This window comes from Lepidochelys olivacea, assembly GCF_965140295.1.
Source record: "Lepidochelys olivacea isolate rLepOli2 genome assembly, chromosome: 7".
NCBI lineage: Eukaryota > Metazoa > Chordata > Testudines > Cheloniidae > Lepidochelys > Lepidochelys olivacea.
Window position 1 is genome coordinate 51,129,074 of NC_140417.1, and position 21,004 is coordinate 51,150,077.

The 21,004-nt window shown below is 51.3% G+C and overlaps 1 protein-coding gene across 3 annotated transcripts in view; it reads left to right on the top strand.

Annotated features, from left to right (window-relative positions):
• The window catches only part of DAG1 (dystroglycan 1), a 115,725-nt gene that overhangs the window by 61,973 nt on the left and 32,748 nt on the right, over positions 1–21,004 (top strand). The window lies entirely within an intron of this gene.

Genomic DNA, 21,004 nt, shown 5'->3' on the forward strand with positions numbered 1-21,004 from the left:
CCTGTTTCTTAGTCTGGGGAGCAGGCCGATCTCTGATCGCCTCCACCTTGGCCGGCTCTGGCTTTAGGCAGCCGCTCCCCACTTCGTGGCCCAGGTATGATACCTCTGCCAGCCCCGCCTTGCACTTCCTAGCTTTTATAGTCAATCCTGCATTCTGGAGCCGGTCCAGCACTTGTTTAACCTGGGACACATGGTCCTCCCAGGTCTGGCTAAAAACACAGATATCAATATATAGGCCAGGGCAAAATTCTCCATCCCCTTGAGTAACAGGTCCACCAGGCACTGGAAGGTGTTCCTTTAGGCAGAAAGGTAGGACCAGGAACTTGTATAGCCCCAGAGGGGGGATAAAAGCAGATTTCAGCCTGGCATCCAGATCCAAAGGTACTTGCCGGTAGCCCTTGGTGAGATCCATAGTAGTGAGATAACGAGCCCCCCCTAGCTTGTCTAGGAGCTCGTCAGGCCTAGGCATGTGGTAGGTATCGAACATGGTGATTGCATTAAGCTTCCAGTAGTCCACACAAAACCAGATTGACCTGTCCTTCTTGGGGACGGGCACCATGGAAGAGGCCCAAGGGCTGGAGGATGGCTGGATCACCCCTAAAGCCAGCATGTCCTTGACCCCTCTCTCCAGGTCCTGGGCTGTTTTCCCAGTGACCCAGAACGGGGAGCATCTTACGGGAGGGTGGGCTCCTGTCTCCACCTGGTGGACAGCCAGGTTAGTGAGCCCAGACCGGTTGGAGAACAGCTGCTGGTTGGAACCCAGCACCTCTCGGACCACTGCCTGCTGCGCAGGGGTTAGCTGTTAGAGGGGGAATTGATTCCAGCGAAGGGCTGGCACCTGTCTCAGGGAGTAGATCCACCAGGGGATCATCTTCCTGCTCCTCCCACTAGCCATGCATGGCCAGAACCAAATTCTCCCTGTCAAAGTACGGCTTCATCCTGTTGATATGGTACACCCGGTGGCTGAGAGCCCAGTTAGACAGTTCCACCACATAGTTCCTCATTCAGCTGCTTGATGACCTTAAAGGGCCCATCCCAGGCAGCTTGTAGTTTGTTTTTTCTCACAGGAATGAGAACCATCCCCTGGTCCCCGGTGGTATAGGAGTGGGCATGCGCTGAGCAGTCATACCAGACCTTCTGCTTCCCTTGGGCCCGGGCTAGATTCTCCCTAGCCAAGTCCATGAGCTCAGCAAGCTTTTCCCGGAAAGTCCACCACTGATTCTCCATCGGGAGAGGCATTCCCTTTCCATTCGTCCCTCACTCTCCTCCCGTACAGCAACTCGAAAGGAGAGAACCCTTTAGATTCTTGGGGCACTTCCCAGTATGCGAACAGCAGGTGGGGTTAAATATTTGTCCCAATCCTGCGGGTGCTGGTTCATAAAGGTTTTCAGCATCATCTTTAGGATCCCATTGAATCTCTCCACCAACCTTTTGGACTGAGGATGATACGCCAAGGCCCAGGTGTGTTTGACCCCACAGTTCTCCCACAAGTACCGGAGCAGGGCTGACATGTAATTGGAGCCCTGGTCTGTAAGGACCTCAATGGGGAACCCTCTGCTGAAAATGGTTAACAGCGCGTCTGCTACAGGTGTCTGCCTCGATAAAGGACAGAGCCACTGCCTTGGGATAATGAGCAGTGAAATTTACCACTACAGGAATGTATTTTTTCCCTGTCCTAGTTGCCTTGCTGAAGGACCCTGCTATGTCCATGGCCACCTTCTGAAAAGGCTCCTCTGTGATGGGCAGGGGCTTCAAAGCTGCTTTCCCCTTGTCCCGGGCCTTCCCCACTTTCTGGCAGGGGTCGCAGGACCTGCAGTACTGTTGAATGGCATCAAAGACCCCAGGCCAGTCAAAGTTCTGTGACAGCCTCTGCCTGGTGCTCTGAGTTCCCTGGTGTCCCCAAAGAGGGACATTGTGGGCTGGATACAATAGCCTGTGGCAGTTCTTCTGGGGGACCACCTTCTGATCCCCCACTGTTCCACTTCCCCTTGGGGAGTCCATTCCGGGTACAGGAATCCCTTCTCCTGCAGGAAACTTTCACAGCAGCCTTCCCCCAGGGGTTTTGCTGCGCTATGGCCAGCAAGTTCCCTCAGCTTCTCTGAGGAGGGATCCTTCACAGCTTGGCGTGGTATTTAGCGGCTGGTGAAGGGATGGGGACCTGCTCCCTCTCACTGGCTGGGTCTGAGGCCGCAGCCCCGCCACGTCCTGTCTGCAGGGGCTCTCTTCTTGCCAGGGTGGGGTCTCATGCCCCGTGCAGGGTACCCCCTCCCGGTGTCATGGCAGAGTGCCCTTTGCTGCCTCTGGCTCTTAATGGCTAGGATGCTCTGGGGACTGCCTGGACAATCCACCAGGTCACCCCCCCCCCCATCAGCATCTCGGTTGGCAAATGATGGTGCACTCCCATGTCTTTGAGGCCCTCCTTTGCCCACCCATTTCAGATGAACCCTTACCATGGATACCTTAAACAGGGGCCCGCACACGCCCTTCAGGGTCAGGTAAGTGTTGAGCACCACTCGGTCTGGGCCACCACCTCGGCCGGGCCAGCATCACCTCAGCGCCCGTGTCCCAGTACCCAGTAACCTGCTTCCCATCCACCTCCAGGGGAATGAGGCATTAAGTCCTCAGGGGTCATCCGGCACCCACCGTGTAGACTGAGAACTTTGAATTTGGAGCATCAAGCCTCCCTGAGGAGCTGGCCTAGGAGACTCCTCCCTCTTTGGCCATTGCTAAACTGCCAGACCCTTCTGCCTGGAGAGCCAGCCCCTCCTCCGGCTGGGCCCCCACCCAGTTAACCCTTTGGGGGCTCAGTTTGCTCATCCTGTTCCTGAGCATTTGGCACCGAGCCCATCTGTGGCCCCTTTGCCCATAGTATTTATACCTCAGGTCCTGTTTGTCCCCGGGGGCCGGCCAGTCAGCTCTGGTATTGGCTGTGCCTCTCGAGGGATTTATCTGAGTCCCCCTTCTGGGAAGTCCCTGGGTAACCCCCCTTCTGCACTGATGTGGGCCTGTCCCCCTGGAGTTCCATTCTATATCCTGACCTGCTGTCTACAAACTTGTCAGCCAGCAGCCCTGCACGGTGCAGGTCCTTCAGCCTCTTCTCCACCAGCCACGTCCTCTGGTCAGGGGGACAGAGTTCATATAGTCGTTCCAGCCCCATCAGTTCAATCACGTCCTCCTTGATCTGGGCCCCGGCCCCATTCACCTACTTGTGGTTGTATTCCCCTATCAGGTTGGCCAGTTCCAGATAGGTCATCCCCTGGGTCTTCTGTGTGCCCTGGAACCTTTTCCTGTACGCCTCAGGGGTCAGCTCAAATTTGTGCAGCAGGGCTTGTTTGAACAGTTCATAGTCCCCTGCTTCCACCCCATCCATCTGGCTGAACATCCCTATGGTCTTGGGACCCAGTAGGGGGGTGAGATGTCTAAGCTTATCTGCAAAGTCAACCTGGTGCACATTGCAGGCCTTCTCAAAGGCAGTGAGGAAGGCATCTATATCATCCCCTTCCTTAAACTCAGGCAGCACTTTTATATCGGAGTTTCCTGCAGGCTCAGTCACGGTGGCCCAACTTCACTCACCCCAGCAGGGGGTCTCTGTGCTTCTCAGCTCCATCACCAGTTCATGCTGCCTCTGTCTCTCACGGTCCTGTTGTTCCTTCTCATGGTCCTCCAGCTCTTTCAGTATCAGTTCCATTTCTAACTCCAACCATTTCAGCTCCACCGACTGGGAACTCAGCTGTGAAGATCCCCTGCTGGTTGGGTAGGTGGGTCCTAGGATCTCCTGATTGCTTTCAGCCCCTCCCGCTGCCCTGGTTGGGTCGGTGGCTAGGGTGACCCCTGGGGCTGCCTGGCTGCTCCCAGCCTCTCTCGCGGTTCCAGCTGGGTCACGAACCAGCTCCTTAGAGAGATCATTCTCCTACAACTGAGCAATCAGCTGTGAAGGTCCCCTGCTGGTTGGGTAAGTGGGTCCTAGGATCTCCTGACTGCTTTCAGCCCCTCCCACTGCCCTGGTTGGGTCGGTGGCTGGGGTGACCCCTGAGGCTGCTTGGCTGCTCCCAGCCTCTCTCGCAGCTCCAGCTGAGTCACGAACCAGCTTCTTAGATCATTCTCCTCCAACAGAGCAATCCGCTGTGCCTTGGTTAATCTTCCAATGCACAGCGCTCGCGCGCTCTCTCTCTGCACAGTTCTGCAATGCCCTTCTTAAGGAGATGGTTATAGGCCATCCACATGCTGTTCCCAAGTGGTCACGGACTCGCAGACCTGTGCTGTCTCAGCTCCCCCTGGTCCCTGGGAGGAACCCATTCAGTGCAACAGCCCTTCTTGGGGGTCCACTCTCTCTCAGGGTTAAGCCGTAGCTCCTCTGGCTCTTGGAACTGTGCCTCTCTGAGCCTTCAGCATGTCTGTCTCTCACTAATCCACCTTCGTTCTACTGCTCCCCAGTCACTTACTGCAGGATGCTCTGTCCATGTGGCACAGTTTATCCCCCCTCTGCCACCAGTTGTCAGAGTCACCAGGGCGATGCTCTGGAACTACTCCATACGAAGCCGGTCAGGACTCTGGGGGAGCATGCCTCCTCTCTTTGAGCATTCTGTCTCCAGGGAAAGCTTACCCAGCTTCCACTTTCCTGGATCTGACCTTGGAGCATTTAGCATCCCCTTCCACACCGAGGCTACCCGGGCAGGGCTCCTGGGGAAACCAGAGGGCCCTGCACCCCAACTCCACAGTTAGATGTGACTCTCAGCCAGCATATAGAACAGAAGGTTTATTAGTCAACAGGAACACAGCGTAGAACATAGCTTGCTAGTACAGAAATCAGTGACTTTCAGCCAAGTCCGTCTTGGGGAGTCCTGTGCCAGACGGCCTGGACTCCCCCTCTACCAGTCCGCCAAGCAGACTATCCAGCTTCCAGCAATCAGTCCCCTGACACACCCATTGCTCTTCCTCCTCCTCTTTGTTTTGCTTCTGGGGCAAAAGTTGTCACCTGGTTGCACCCCCTTCCTGGATCTCAGGTTAGGAAGGGCACCACCATAGCATATGTGCTGACCATTGGGCAGGCTCACCTGCCTCGAGGGCCTCAGTAAAAATCACACACCCAATTCCCACCACTGAAATATTGGTGCAGTACCCAGGGAAACAGAGGTACACACAATATTAGTATAGGACAGTAAGACTCATGCAGCATAACAAAATGAATAAGAGCCCACTTCATCACATCTTCACATAGTTGTTTCATAGATTTCATAGAATATCAGGGTTGGAAGGGACCTCAGGAGGTCATTTAGTCCAACCCCTGCTCAAAGCAGGACCGATCCCCAATTAAATCATCCCAGGCAGAGCTTTGTCAAGCCTGACCTTAAAAACTTCTAAGGAAGGAGATTCCACCACCTCCCTAGGTAACGCATTCCAGTGTTTCACCACCCTCATAGTGAAAAAGTTTTTCCTAATATCCAACCTAAATCTCCCCCTTGCAACTTGAGACCATTTCTCCTTGTCCTGTCATCTGCTACCACTGAGAAGAGTATAGATCCATCCTTTTTGGAACCCCCTTTCAGGTAGTTGAAAGCAGCTATCAAATCCCCCCTCATTCTTCTCTTCTGTAGACTAAACAATCCCAGTTCCCTCAGCCTGTCCTCATAAGTCATGTGTTCCAGTCCCCTGATCATTTTTGTTGCCCTCCGCTGGACTCTCTCCAATTTTTCCACTTCTTGTAGTGTGGGGCCCAAAACTGGACACAGTACTCCAGATGACGCCTCACCAATGTCAAATAGAGGGGAATGATCACATCCCTCGATCTGCTGGCAGTGCCCCTACTTATACAACCCAAAATGCCATTGGCCTTCTTGGCAACAAGAGCACACTGCTGACTCATATCCAGCTTCTCGTCCACTGTAACCCCTAGATCCTTTTCTGCAGAACTGCTGCTGAGCCATTCGGTCCCTAGTCTGTAGCGGTGCATTGGATTCTTCCGTCCTAAGTGCAGGACTCTGCACTTGTCCTTGTTGAACCTCATCAGATTTCTTTTGGCCCAATCCTCCAATTTGTCTAGGTCCCTCTGTATCCTATCCCTACCCTCCAGCATCTACCACTCCTCCCAGTTTAGTGTTGTTTGCAAACTTGCTGAGGGTGCAATCCACACCATCCTCCAGATCATTTATGAAGATATTGAACAAAACCGGCCCCAGGACTGACCCTTGGGGCACTCCGCTTGATACTGGCTGCCAACTAGACATGGAGCCATTGATCACTACCCGTTGAGCCCGACAATCTAGCCAACTTTCTACCCACCTTATAGTGCATTCATCCAGCCTTTACTACTTTAACTTGCTGACAAGAATACTGTGGGAGACAGTGTCAAAAGCTTTGCTAAAGTCAAGAAACAACACATCCACTACTTTCCCTTCATCCACAGAACCAATTATCTCGTCATAGAAGGCAATTAGATTAGTCAGGCATGACTTGCCCTTGGTGAATCCGTGCTGACTGTTCCTGATCACTTTCCTCTCATCGAAGTGCTTCAGAATTGATTCCTTGAGGACTCCATGATTTTTCCGGGGACTGAGGTGAGGCTGACTGGCCCGTAGTTCCCCAGATCCTCCTCCTTCCCTTTTTTAAAGATGGGCACTACATTAGCCTTTTTCCAGTCGTCCGGGACTTCCCCAGATCGCCATGAGTTTTCGAAGATAATGGACAATGGCTCCGCAATCACATCCGCCAACTCCTTTAGCAATGTGCCTGCTAACAGCTCACCTAATTTTTCTGGCAAAAAGTGTATAAATGATACCACGTCTGTACTTGCCAGTTTTCAGTGTTTCATTTGATCTTCCTGCCTCAAGTTGTATTAGGCTTCGTGTAGTCACTTAAGGTATGTCCATGCAGGAATGAATGCCCATGGGATGGTGCTCAGAACTCTTCCAGGACCATCTTTAACGCTTGTAGATTTGTCTCAGTAAACAGGCTGTCTTGCCAGCAAAACCTTAAACAACATCACGGCTTCCTTTTGTTGCTCACACTGTTACTCTTACCATAGATGTGAGGTGCCTGCCAGACCTGTATTGCATATTTCTCACCTTGAATGTGCAAGTACAATCTTTCACCCCCTCAAGTTCTCTTGTTTCCTTTGGTCTGGTTTACGCTTTACTTAGAACTAAGATTAGCAAGGCTTATGTTTGCACAGTGACCCCAGCTCTGAAACTGTATACAGTTCCCAGGATGCGTAGCTCTAGTCTGAGAATCTTAAGTACTTTGCCTTCCTCTGTTCCTCGAGGGCTGAACTCAGAGGAGGGGGTAAAGATCTTTGTTTTGAGCCATCTTGGTTGTCTTGGAGGCAGCACTGGAGCTGACATCTAAAGGATTGATTTCAGAGTAACAGCCGTGTTAGTCTTATGCTCAAATAAATTGGTTAGTCTCTAAGGTGCCACAAGTACTCCTTTTCTAAAGGATTGAGTTCTCTTTAGGACAAAAGTAGAAGTTTGCTTTGAGCAGCAAATATTCCCTTCAGGGGAAGGAGAGTCCCCAGCTGTTTTGGAAGGAGTGTGTTGATGTCACTAGCAGTAGTGGCTTTAGAGCGCTGTTCTGGGCTCTACCTATGACAGCTCTGCAGAGTGCAGTTTGATCCCCTGGGACAAAGCATGGGACAAACCTTCTTCCCAAGCCGCCTTCCTGATCTGTCATTCCTTATAGTATCTGCATCAGGCACCTTCTGGAGACTATATAGAGAGCCTAAACCTCTTTCACTCTCAGAGGAGTGTCTTCCTTCAGCTTTGCTGAGAGCTAAAACTACTCCATTCACTAGGTGAACTGTCCTGGCTGGGGACGTAGTAACATCCTAAACACAGATAGTGCTTTCAGATAGTCTATCTGCTTCTGACACCTGCAAGCCCTTGCTGCCAGTGCAAATAGCAGCTTCAGGCACCTAGCAATGGCTAGTCATTGCTACTGGCAGCCTCTTCTCCCACACTCCCCAATATTCTGGGGATGCTTGGAAGAGTGCTCCTTTCAGGAACTTTTCATTGTCTTTGCTGTGGTTCTGTAATACTACAGTAAAGGCAGTCCCTGGCTCTGCTGGTCAAGTAACCTGGCTCAGAAACCACCTGGCTTTGACCATAACACAGACACAGCCTGAGCAGCATGCATGAATGCATGTCTTGATGCCCCAGACACCTGAAGGGTAGGATTCAGGCTACGGAGTAGTGGCGAAAGGAGCTGCAGGTGTAATGATTTCCATGCCTTCTGATCTTGTGGTTCTGTCCAGGTGCTTTAGGAAAATACTTGCCTGGTGAGACACACCAGAGTACTAGAAGAGCCATGCCCTGATGTTGTGTAATCCCCAGTCAGTCCCCTTCAAGGAGCAATTATAAGTGACTTGCTATTATTGTACTTGTGTTTCTTCTCCTCCAGGTCTTCATCTCCTTTTGTTTTGCCTGGTTGCAGATCCCTTCTCTGCAGCATCCTCAAGCTCTAGCTCTCCTGATTGTAATGCTTGTCAAACAGATTTGAGACACTCAATATCTTTAACATCTGTTGGTGAGTTAGTCCAATACAAGTTATTCCCCCACCCACCCTGTGTCTCTAATATCCTGGAGCTGACACTGCTACACCACCACAGTGACATCTGAAGATTTCAAATCACTTAAACGTTAACCTTTGCAGCCATGCTCAGTAGGGACCTATTAATCTTTACCCAGATGGATAAAGTGAGCAAGACCCATCACCGCTGGGTCTGTCTATATACAAACATGCTCTAGTTTAGTTAAACCAGTGCAAACTCCTGTGTGGACATTCATACTGATTTAGAACTTGTTTACCACCTGTAAATTGATAGGGTCAAAGGAAATGGATACAAGTCACACTTAAATTGATTTAAGAATGTTCACACACACACAGCCACACCGATTTAACAACATCAGTTTAAAATAATATCTTTAGTTAAACAGGTGCAACAGTGTAGACCCACCCTAAATGACTTGGCCACTGTTGCCTATGTGGCAAGCCTATTGAGGAGTTGAGAATACAACTCAGGAGTCCTGTCTCCAGTCCCTTGCGCTAGATGCTAGAAATACTTCCTGTAGCTCACAGCGTATGTGCAGTATTCTGCATGCCTGCCTTCCCCTGGGCACTAGGAAATGAGACCATAACACTGCTGGCTCCCCAATTACTTCATGACCTAATTTGAAATTGCCCTCCCCCTCCTCCTCTTTTTAAAAAAAAAAAAAAAAAAAAACAGCAGACTTGCACTTGTCTACACTAGAAAGGATTTGCTGGGATATGCATACCTAGTGGAGATGCAGTTATAGTCTTTTGCCAGTATCAGCTACATCTACACTAGGCTTTTGCCAGCACAGCTATAGAAGTTGGGGGTGTGATTTGTTTTTTTCATACACCTAACTGACATAGCCATGCTGGTAAAACTGAGGTCTAGACCAGGCCTTCCTCTCCTCCTGGCCTCCACTCTGCCCACTCATAGTTTTACCACTGTGGGTGCAAAAGCCTTCTCCTGTGCCGCATGCTGCATCTAGTATAGCCTTCCCTTCTGTCTAGTTTATTGGCTCTCTACCTTCTTCTAAACATCACCTGAAAACATCTTCCCTTCCTTGCCTTTGCCTTTTGATTGTCTTTATTAGAAGGAAAGCTCCAGTGTTTCTATTTCAGAATTAACTTGTATCAAGCAGGATCAGTGACGTATGAGGCATCCTTACAACCGAGAAATTTACTGGCCAGAAGTATATTTCTTGCTATGTGGGCACTGTTGATTATTTTCACCAAGGCTTGCATGTGCCTCCAAGCCAGAAAGTCTGTATCCTTCAGTCCTAACTTAGAATTTGTGGGTGTTCTTAGAGCTGTTGTATGAATACTTCTCATACCCAAATTACGTTGTGTTTTCATATTTGAATCTCATAGTTGTTACTGTCACTGATGGGGGGAGGGATAGCTCAGTGGTTTGAGCATTGGCCTGCTAATCCCAGGGTTGTGAGTTCTAATCCTTGAGGGGGCCATTTAGGGATCTGGGGCAAAAATTGGGGATTGGTCCTGCTTTGAGCAGGGGGTTGGACTAGATGACCTCCTGAGGTCCCTTCCAACCCTGATATTCTATGATTCTGTGTACTTTAATACTTGCCTCTGCTTGCCATCCTTTAAAAAATTATTTTTAAAGTCAAGTTAAATATAATATTTCAGTTTAACTTTTCCGTTTTGTTACCAGACAGAACCCAGGCGTGAGAAATAGAAGTTCTTGTGCACTGTCTGGCAATAGAATAGACATTCACATTAACTCAAAACTAGATTTAACTGAGCACATTTAAAGAAATATGTGCCAAAAATGGCCTCACACAGTATTCTGAGCCCAGTGCTATTCCTGTTGAGTTCTGTGCAGAATGAGTTTTTCTCTGTCATTTCTCTACTTCCTGCAAGTTGGCAGGAAAATGATGGCCTCCATGGAATAAGCTTAGTGCCCACAGTTGAGAGGTATCTAAATATTTGTGTGTACTGCTTGGCTTATTTATCTACCTAGACTAAGTCTGGGAGGAGAATAGCAGTGTTTTCTCATTAACTCACAGCATTTGAGGATACAGTCGCTGTGAAAGATATTACACAGTTGCGGTGTGGGAATAGCAGTGAAAGCTGATAGACTATTGTGATCAGGATTTGGAAAATGTACCCAAAGCCTCACATGTACCCAAAATGTTTCACCAAGCCAAAATACAGCAGTGTTCCAACCAATACCCCTTTTCCTTGGTCTGTGTTGGGCAAGAAATTTCCTGCTGCTTTAGCCCAAAGACCCCAGCCTTCTCTTGGCTGACATTTATGCTCCCATCCCACCAGCAAAGAGCCGAGATGAACGACGCTGTCTCTCTGCAGACTCAGGAAGACTTGGCTTCAGTACACACTTGGTCCCGTTGGGAAGGTTTCTTCAGCTTTCAGAGCTAGACACGTAGGTGCCGACTTCCCCTCTGCCCGATGGGATGCTCACCTCTTCCTGCCCCGCCCTTGCCCCACCTGCATTCCACCCCTTCCCCGAAGTCCCCACCCTGCCTTTTCCCACCCCCTTCCTGCCCCCTTCCACCCTCTTCCCCCATGTCCCCGCCCCTGCCCTGCTTTTCTCCGCCTCCTCCCCTGAGCACACTGTATCCCTGCTCCTCTTGCTTCCTCCTGGAAAGTCCTAAGCGCTGCCAAACAGCTGTCAGGCAGCCGAGGGAAGGTTGGGGGATGGGAAGCGCTGGGAGGGACGGGGAGGAGCGGGGCTGCAGCGCGCTCAGAGGAGGTTGGAGAAGGAGGTGAGGAGATGGGAGCTTGGCTGCCAGTGGGTGCAGAGCACCCACTAATTTTTCCCCGTGGGTGTTCCAGCTCTGGAACACCCACGGAGTCAGTGCCTATGGCTAGACATGCAACCGTTCTCAGTGGAAAGGTGAGGTTCTGTAGAAATTGATGGCAGTGCAGGGGGAAGTTTCCTTCGTCCCCTGGGCAAATGGACTTCTCAATCCCTGGTTGTGGTGATTTACATCCTCACTGCTGCTTGGTTAAACCTGAGCAGAGCTTGTTCAGCCAGGCTGCTGCTGTCCTTCACAGGGATGTAGAACCCAGACAGTTTGTTAGGGACGGTTTCAGGGCCAACCTGTAAGTCAGCTCAGCCCTTGCAGAGTAAAACACCAGTTTTGAGCTGCTGATGCCTTTTATGTGTGACCACTTCCGCTGTCAGTCACATATTCGCGTGAAGCTGATGCTGCTGGCATGCCGTGTGCAGAATGTTAGACATAGAAGGTAGTGATTTAGAGTTTGCGACTGGGTTTCACGTAAGCAGCAAGGGGTTCCAGTAACTGCCTGTTTCCCTGTCTGGGACATGTCATTTAAGCAGGGATAGTAATTTCTCTTTCTAGATTGTTCCCACAGTCAGATTTTCCTGTTGCTGGCAATGGATATGCTAGAATCGAGCAGTGTGAAATGAGTAAAGTATGGTTTGACCAGGGAAGAGATTGTGAAAATGGCACTTTATTACTGCATATATCTGCTGAGCTTGATGCTAGGTGTGTACTCATCAGCACTGCAGAGCCAACACAGCTGTGGAAGAGTACATTGAAATCCAGTATGGGAGGCAAATGAAGCAGGCAGAGCACAGCTTGGCTGGCAGGATCCAGGCTGAGCTTGCAATGATTGGAGACAACAAATTATGGTTTAACTTGTAAACTCAGCCAGTTCACTGTGGTCAGTTTGGGGTGGCAGAATTCTTGAGCTCCCAGCTGCCGCTGTGCTTCAAGAGTGAGTATCCTAATTCTTGTGGTACTGGACTCCACTATGATTCCACTCTGATGATCTTTGAAGCCAGAGGAATGAAACAACCCAGAAGAATGCAGAGCATAGGCCAGTGGGTATTAGTGCACCTGACCCTGGGGGAGCTGCCATCCACATGGATTCCTGGTAGTCTGTGTGTGGGATAAGACCAAGATTGTCAAGCTAAGCTGTTCTGACTATTCTAGGAAAGGGATGTCTGCCAGGGTCCTCTAGAGGAGCCCCGGAGGTCTGCTCTTCACAGACACAAGAGCTTCTCCCTTGAGCCACTGCTCAGGCCATTTCACAGGAGTTCTGGTAGTAGGCTACATGTAATGCTTTTTAGCCAGCATGTGTGGGGTAACTAGGAATTCTGGCACCTCCAGGCTTCAGTATAGAACTGATCCCAACTGCAGTCACTGTTACTCAGAGCGGAGAATTCAGATCCAATCTCCTGGGGGGTGCTGCTTCTCGAGCTCAGTGACGTGAATCTGCTGACAGCTATCAGTTATTGTGACCCACTTATGTGAATTCTGCACCTGGGCAAATGGCTTGAGTGCAGTGCTGGAGCTGGCCTATCACCCTCTGGGTCTTGCAGGAACAGCCATGTAGTGAGTAGCAAGGGAAGGGGCTCTTGGGGCACCTCTGGCCTTAGCCCTGCTCTGCACCCGGGTGGGTAGGTCGATCTAGCTTACGGAGCTCAAGGCTGTGACAAACTTAAAGCTACCACACTAGCTTATTGCTAGGGCTGTGGGAACCACTCCCAATGCAATGTATTGATTGTACTGAGTACTGCAACAAGGCAAATTAGTGGGAACTAGTCTGGTTCAGACCCTGTGTGGACAGGGCCTCGGGCTGACTCAAGCCATTCTACAGCTGTGAGCGTGCATTTACGTGGTAGCCTGACAGCAGTTCTGCTCTCCAGCTTGTCATACTGCTGCAGAGCACAGGGCTCTTTGTATCTGTGTCAAATGAGATGTGGGTTGAGGCAGCGGGCTCGCGTGCACATGAGCTGTAATGGTTTTGCAGTAGTGTCTGTTGACCCGCTTATGCGTCATCTGCATGTCTGTGTCCGAGGCTATAGGAGGCCATGCAGTTCAACACCACTCTAGTTCCTCTTATCGTCGCATGGCCAGAGTCGGAACACCTGTTCCTTGGTGCTCTTAGCTCCGCTAATTCCCGGAAGGAGCATAAGGCTAAAGACTGCTTTGAGCTGCAGGTACCTCCTACCGCTATGGTTGTCGGTCCAAAACAGTCAACGCCGCTCGGCCCTTCCAGACTGTCATGCCCGGTTCCCTGCATGCCAGCTCACCTGATACAGCTGATGCCCATGGCAAAGCTGATGCTCCCATACGCCAGTTCACCGCCTCACTCCAGCCCTCTGGACACCTCGCTGCTTTCCACTATGGCAGATGAACCTCTCCTACTCCTCCCAGAGTGGCGCACTTCTTCCCCCCAGGCACTGCCGTTGATGACGGTTCTGCCTCTGCCAGACCTATCCTCTGAGTCTGAGTGGTTTTCCAAGCCACACCCCTCCTTGACATCTGCGCTCTCTCGCAGTTCGTTTCCCTGGCAAAACTCAACCTATCCACCTGCATATGAACCAGAGCCGTAGTTCATTCCCCCTGGGGCCCGTTGATGCCCAGTGACCCCTATGCTTGGCCCTACTGGTCTCCCTATGACTCTGCCAGGACCATGGGGTGCTGCTGCTGCTATCTTACCAGCTGTCCCCTGCCTGCACCGTGCCCCCTGCAGATATGAGGAGCCAGAAGAAGACATCTGTCCTGGGCAACGCAGTATGGGGAGGAGGTGAGCAGCCCTCAGTGGTGAAAGAACAGGTTAAGGACTATTTAGAAAAGCTGGACATGCACAAGTCCATGGAGCCAAATCTAATGCACCTGAGGGTACTGAGGGAGTTGGCTGATGTTATTGCAGAGCCATTGGCCATTATCTTTGAAAACTCGTGGCGATCGGGGGAGGTCCTGCACGATTGGAAAAAGGCAAATATAGTGTCCATCTTTAAAAAAGGAGAACCCGGGGAACTACAGACGGGTCAGCCGCACCTCAGTCCCTGGAAAAATCATGGAGCAGGTCTTCAAGGAAACTATTTTGAAGCACTTAGAGGAAGGTGGTCAGAAACAGTCAGCATGGATTCACCAAGGGCAAGTCATGCCTGACCAACCTGATTGCCTTCTATGATGAAATAACTGGCTCTGTGAATATGGGGAAAGCAGTGGACGTGATATATCTTGACTTTAGCAAAGCTTTTGATACGGTGTCCCACAGTATTCTTGCCAGCAAGTTAAAGTATGGATTGGATGGACTATAAGGTGGACAGATTGTCAGGCTCAGTGGGTAGTGATCAATGGCTCGATGTCTAGTTGTCAGCCGGTATCAAGCAGAATGCCCCAGGTGTCTGTCCTGGGGCTGGCTTTGTTCAACATCTTCATTAATGATCTAGATGATGGGATGGATTGCACCCTCAGCAAGTTTGTGGATGACACAAAGCTTGGGGGAGAGGTAGATATGCTGGAGAGTAGGGATAGGGTCCGGATTGGGCCAAAAGAAGTCCAATGTGGTCCAACAAGGACAAGTGCAGAGTCCTGCATTTAGGACGGAAGAATCCCATGCACCGTTACAGGCTGGGGACTGACTGGCTAAGCAGCAGTTCTGCAGAAAAGGACCTGGAGATTACAGTGGATGAGAAACTGGATATGAGTCAACTGTGTGCCCGTGTTGCCAAGAAGGCTAATGGCATATTGGACTGCATTAGTAGGAGCATTATCAGCATACCGAGGGAAGTGATTATTCCCCTCTATTCGGCACTGGTGAGGCCACACCTGGAGTACTGTGTCCAGATTTGGTCCCCCCACTACAGAAGAAATGTGGACAAATTGGAGAGAGTCCAGCAGAGGGCAACGAAAATGATTGGGGGGGTGGGGCACATGGTTTGAGGAGAGGCTGAGGGAACTGCGGTTATTTAGTCTGAGGAAGAGAAGAGTGAGGGGGGATTTGACAGCAGCTTTAAACTACCTAAAGAGGGGTTCCAAAGAGAATGGAGCTAGGCTGTTCTCAGTGGTGGCAGATGACTGAAGAAGAAGCAATGGTCTCAAGTTGCAGTAGGAGAGGTTTAGGTTGGATATTAGGAAACACTATTTCACTAGGAGGGTGGTGAAGCACTGGAATGGGTTACCCAGGGAGGTGGTGGAATCTCCATCCTTAGAGGTTTTTATGGCCTGGCTTGTCAAAGCCCAGGCTGGGATGACTTAGTTGGTGTTGGTCCTGCTTTGAGCAGGGGGTTGGACTAGATGACCTCCTGAGGTCTCTTCCAACCCTAATCGTCTATGATTCTATGGTCATCATGCAGCTAGCACTGCCAGAAACACCAGTCCTCACCAGAGCCTCATCATCTCAGATGAGGCATTAATTCCACCTTCCCTCTCCCCTTTGGACAACCATAACCAGTACCACAACCTACTTTGGCATGTAGCAAAGGCTCTCGAGCTCATGGTAGAAGAAGTCCAGGACCCACAAAACCAGTCCTGGATATTTTCCAACCACTGGGGCCCTCCCATACTGCCCTTCCTATCCACACGGCCATCCTACAACTGGCAGAGTTGGTCTGACACACTCTGGCCTCCTGTTCCCCTACTCTGAAGCACCTTGAGTAGCAGTATTTTGTCCCATTCTAGGGTATGGACTTCCTGCTCTCACACACCTGCCCCATAACTCCTTTGTGGTGCACGCAGCGACTGAACGGGCTCAACAGCAACACCTTAAGGCCACACCACACCCCTGCATAGGGTGGCAAAGAAACTGGACCGTTTAGGGCAAAAGGTTTATTTCTGTGGGACTTCAGTTCCGTATTGCCAGTTACGAGGCCCTCTTGACAGAGTACAGTTTGTTCATATACCTGAAGCTTATTGACTCTCAGACCTTTCTCTGGGCAGACAAACAGGATCTCCAGGCGATCCTGGATGAGGGCAAACTGGTCACCAAGATGACCCTCCAGATAGCGGTTGGTGCTACTGACGCTGTGTCCCGCTACCTAGCAAACAGTGTCCTACTCTGCCAAGACTCCTGACTTCAATCCTCCAGATTTCCTAAGGAGGTCCAGATCACTCTCAAGGACCTTCCCTTTGACAATCAGAAACACTTCAGTGACAAGATGCACGGATCCCCCCGCTCCCTCGAGGATTTCCACGTCATACTATGGTCGCTTGGTATCTCTGCCCTGATCTGCAGGCAGCAACAGTCATCCTTGGTCACTGTGCCCTATCAGCCCTATTTTCAATGACAGCAGGAGCAGTCTTGCCAGTGTCCATGCACTCAACGACCCCATTACCCCACCACTACTACTTCTGCTCCCTCAACTCTTCCACAGCGTCACTCCAAATGGCCATTTGACTCTTCCATTGAGACCCACCAACGTCCTCCCATGCCTACCCTGGTCATCCTTGGGGGCATCTCACCCTGTTCGCCCACACTTGGGGCAAGATCACCACCGATTGCTGGGCACTGGACGTCATGGAGTACTCAGTAGAGTTCCTCTCATTCCCCCCTCATCACCCACCCCATGGTGACGTGGAGATCCCTCTCATTGCGACTGGAAATTTCTCCATTTTACAGTGGGACACTCCCATTATTAGTTCTGGGTCCTCCCCTTCGGTATCACCACCCCTCCCTGCGTGTTCACAAAAGTTTTCACCGTTGTTGCAGCCCACATACAACACTTCAGCCACTCAGTGTTTCCCTACCTGGATGATTGGCTCCTCATTGCGACATCCATGCACCTGCCTCCTTTCCACTATCTAGACCCTTCGCGATCTCCTCACCAGCCTGGGTGTCTATATCAACAAGGAAAAGTCAGTCCTCATCCCTGTCCAAGAGATCACCTTTATTTGGGTGTGCCTGGTCTCTATCGTAGGCCTCACTTTCCTCCTGATGGACCTCTTTGCCACCCTCACCTCCCATGACGCCACTACACCACAATCCGCACACACCTATCCACCAGTGCCTTTCCCTCCATGGCCACATTGTGGCCTGCACCTCTGTAACGCCCCAGGCACACCTCTGTATGCAGTGCCCTCAACTTTTGCTCCAGTCAATCTACAGACCTCAGACAGATTGCTTGGACAAACCAGTCCCGCTTCCCCGATTTGTCCTGGCTTCCTTCAAGTGGTGGTCTGAGCCATCCAACATCTTGGTCGGCATCCATTCACCCTTCCTGCTCCACTCTCACCACAGACACCTCCCTCACAGGGTGAGATTTCCATCTGGATGGTCACACGACTGAGGGCCTCTGCACACCACAAGAGGTGAGGATGCACATCATCTTCCTGGAACTCCAAGCTGTCTGCTTTGTCTCCCCCTCATAAGATCACTGCACTTTCATTTGCTGTCAGACATGTCAGCAGTTGTGTATATCAACAAGCAAGGCAGCACCAGGTTACCCTCTCTGTGCAGAGGCTGTCCAGCTCTGGAACCGCTTCATCAAGAATGGGGTCCCGTGGCACACCATGCACCTTCCAGGCACCAGCAACTCCTTGGCAGACACACTCTTGTATGCCAGGGGTGGCCAACCTGAGCCTGAGAAGGAGCCAAAATTTACTAATGTACATTGCCAAAGAGCCACAGTAATATGTCAGCAGCCCCATATCAGCTCCCCCCCACCACCACTTCCAGTGCTTCCTGCCCACTGGTAGCCCTGCCAATCAGCACCTCCCTCTCCCTCCCCTCACCATCCAATCAGCGGTTTCGTGGCTTGCAGGAGGGGAGGGGGAGGAGCGAGGGCATGGCAGGCTCTGAGGAGGGGGCGGGAAGGGGTGGAGTGGGGGCAGAGCCTGTGGCAGAGCCAGGGGCTGAGCAGTGAGCACCCCCTGGCACATTGGAAAGTTGACACCTGTAGCTCCAGCCCCGGAGTCGGTGCCTAGACAAGGAGCCACCCCTGTTCTATGCAAATCACGAGTGGGAGCTCCATGATCCCACACTTTACTCCGTCTTCCACCGGTGGGGGACCCCGCGCTGGAACCTCTTCACAACCAACAAGAACCAAAAACTCCTCCTCTTCTGCTCCAGACGGGTCCTCTGGACTAGCTCACAAAGCGACGCTCTTCTCCTGCCACAGACTGTTGAAGTCTGCTATGCCTTCCCACCCATTCCTCTGCTCCCACAAATCCTCCACAAGGTGCAACAGGATCAAGCAACATTCATCACAATAACCCCCTTTTGGCCTCACCAGTGTTGGTTCACTGACCTCCTTCACCTCGCCACTCTCCCTCTGATCTGCCTTCCCACCCACCTGGATCTCTTCACCTAGGTGCAGCAACGCTTGCAGCACCCCAACCTGGGCCTGCTCCGCCTTACAGCTTGGTGTTTGGATAGGGCTCATATATAGACAGAACGTGCTCCACCCTGGTGCATGACGTCCTCATGCACAGCAGGCCAAGTGAAGCGGGCGCATTTCACCATCCAGGCACACCACCACCATTATCCACTGGAGACTCTCTCTGCTCCCATCCTCCTGGACTACACTCTCCATCTTAAGTGTCGGACCTCATTCACTCATCCATATGTGTCCACCTGGCGGTGCTCAGTGCCTTCCTCCCCGCCATGGATGGTTCCTCCACCTTCACTCACCTGATCACCATTCGCTTCCTTCAAGGCTTGCTCATTGCCTTTCCACCAGTATGGAAACCCTACCCCATCTTGGGACCTAAATATAATCCTCTCTGCCCTCACTAAACTGCCCTTTGAAGATCATCTTGATGGCCATCGCTTCAGTGCAGCCCATTAGCGACCTGGTGGCTCTGATAGCTGACCCACCCCTCCCCACAATATGCATCTTCCATAAAGTTTCCCTGCACCTGCACCACAAGTTTCTCCCCGTTCCACCTCAACCAAAGCATCCACCTTCCAATCTTCTACCCAAACCACACACCACCTCCAGAACAAAAACACTGCATTCTCTCAATCTCCAATGCAACCATGCCTTTCAGGCTTCGCCCAGGCTCTTCGTCACGATTGCCAGGGCCTCTCTTCTCAACACATCTCTAAATGGATCTCCCATTTCATTGCAGACTGCTATGCTCTCTCCTCCGCCTCCTGGAGTCCTGGCTCACTCCACGCAGGCACAGGCCATCTTGTTGGCCTACTTTGTGGACGTGCCTTAGCAGAATGTTTGCAAGGCAGCGACATGGACCTGGGTCCACACCTTTACCGCTCGCTGCGCCATTGCTGGGGATGCGTCTGTCGGCCGAGCTGTCCTGCCGACTGACTTCACGCGAGTCCACGTACCCACCTCCACGCTGAGCGCTGCTCCCTACTCACCCACATCTGGCCTCCATGTAGGGACCATCACTCAAAGAAGTTCTCTGAGATGTGTGGTCCCTATTTGGTTCCAATACCTGCCCTCCATCTTCTCTGCTGTGGATTCCATTGCTTGCGAGTGAGAGAGAACTGGAGCATCGTTAACCGCATGGCCTCTTATAGCCTCAGACACAAGCATGCAGGTGGCTCACATAGAGATCAAGAACACTACTAGAAAATCACTGTCACATGGCACGCATGCACACGCATGTCTGGAATCCAAATAGGAACTATACGTCTCAAAGAACCTCCAGTTACAGTAAGTAACTTCTTCTCGGGTCTGTCAGGAGGGCTGACGTCAAATGGCACAGCTGGAGTAGATTCACTGATAACTTACAGGCTGTGCTCAGATCTGGCAGTCACAAACACTTGCAGCTTGTCTCGGAATGGCTGTGAGGTGCTCCTCCCTGGATCGAGAAAGGGGTGCTGGAGCCCCTGTCAGCTGCTTAGCCCTGAAGAAAGCCTCATCCCTTAGCAGTGTCTCACAGGGCTAAGCAGCTTCCCCTTGAGCCATTGTATCCTGACTCTTGGCCTCCCAGCCTAGCATAGAGCACTGCCCAATCTGGCATCAGGGGATGGGGGGGGGGCTGCTTCTTCTTGTGACACCTTGCAGTAAAGACTCCCAAGGGCTTCCCGAGGGAAGAAGCTGTAGCACAACACGAGTGCAGTGGAGAAACTTATTGGATAGACACAATTTATGGCAGGAACAGCCATGGCATGGGGAGCTGCATTGGAGATCTCTGACTATAACTTTGGACCTACACAAGCTCTGAGCACTAAGGGGAAGGGGGGAGGGAATAGAAGGAAGAGGGGAGCAAAAGATGGGAGTTAGGGCACCAAAGAGGAGAGAAGGGAACACAAAGGTGGAGGGAGAAAGAACAAGCTGCTAAATAAGAGACATTGAAGGCAAGTCTGTGTGAACAAGGAATGGATAGAACCTGATCCTTGCACAGCGCTGGAAAGGAGCAGTGGTGCCCACCCTATGTTGAAGGGGGGCGCAGGACAGCATACAGGGAGGAGTGGAGTGGGGACTGGGGGGTACGATAGGGAGGGGAGCATCCTGCATGTGTAGGGAGGGTGTTGAGGGGCCCAGTGCATGCTTATTGCCCCACACCAGGTTTGGCAGTGCATTGCTAGCCAAGAGAGTCCATTCTGCACACATGCCCAACTCTGAAAGCTAGAGTTGGGGGCGGGTCTGGTTGTGGGGGCTCATGGGCCTTTGAAGCAGAATCATCTGTTCTGCCCCAGGCTGTCAAGGTGGCAGCTTCCTGCTCACACTAGTGTACATCTCTTCAGGGGCTTGTTCTGTGAAATTAGCATTTAAATTCATTGATATCCTAGCTTAACTGCAGCTCTCTTGGAAAGGTCACCTAGTTCCAAAGTT